Source organism: Gavialis gangeticus, unplaced genomic scaffold (assembly GCF_001723915.1).
Source record: "Gavialis gangeticus isolate Ggan-Ray unplaced genomic scaffold, GavGan_comp1, whole genome shotgun sequence".
Lineage (NCBI taxonomy): Eukaryota > Metazoa > Chordata > Crocodylia > Gavialidae > Gavialis > Gavialis gangeticus.
In genome coordinates this window covers 88,439,746-88,440,220 of record NW_017729024.1, presented here as the reverse complement: position 1 = coordinate 88,440,220, position 475 = coordinate 88,439,746, and the positions used below count along the sequence as shown (strand labels likewise).

The 475-nt window shown below is 72.4% G+C and overlaps 1 protein-coding gene and 1 long non-coding RNA gene across 2 annotated transcripts in view; one reads left to right on the top strand and one right to left on the bottom strand.

Annotated features, from left to right (window-relative positions):
- PTCH1 (patched 1) overlaps positions 1-475 on the bottom strand; it is a 106,325-nt gene that overhangs the window by 95,242 nt on the left and 10,608 nt on the right. The gene's annotated exons all lie outside the window — the stretch shown is intronic.
- The window catches only part of LOC109297537, an 8,037-nt gene continuing 7,568 nt past the window's right edge, over positions 7-475 (top strand). The window contains exon 1 of the long non-coding RNA XR_002097344.1: positions 7-214. This is a non-coding gene — a long non-coding RNA (uncharacterized LOC109297537). The remainder of the gene's footprint in view (positions 215-475) is intronic.

Here is a 475-nt window from a genome sequence, read left to right as displayed (position 1 = left end):
CCAGTACCACTGGGATAAGGGGGACAAGTCCCGCTCGGGGCCGTGTCCCTTTAAGGGGCGCGCGGTGTGTGTTCATTGAAAAAAAAAAGAACGCGCGGGGGGGCGGGGCCCAGCGGCGTCACGTGACACGCGGGCGCCTGGGCCAGGCTCCTCCAGTGTGCGGCGGGTTCTGCCGGGCCCTGAGGGTTCGGATTCTGGAAGGGGGGTGGAGATGGTGCGGCCCGAACTCGCGCGAGGCGCCCACGCGGTGCCCGGCGGGGCGGGGGGGGACAGCCGCTCGGTTGGCCCCTGGCGGCCGGGAGACGTGCCAGACGAGCCGTAGTACATTCCAGGGGGCGGGCGCTGCGGCCCGTGCTGGCCAATGGCGCTCCGGGCTGGTTGCTCCGGGCCAATGGCGAGGCGGCGGGAGCCGTCCCCATTCAGCCCGCACAGCGGTGGTGGCGGGGTCGGGTCGGGCCGAGTTGGGGGGTGGAAC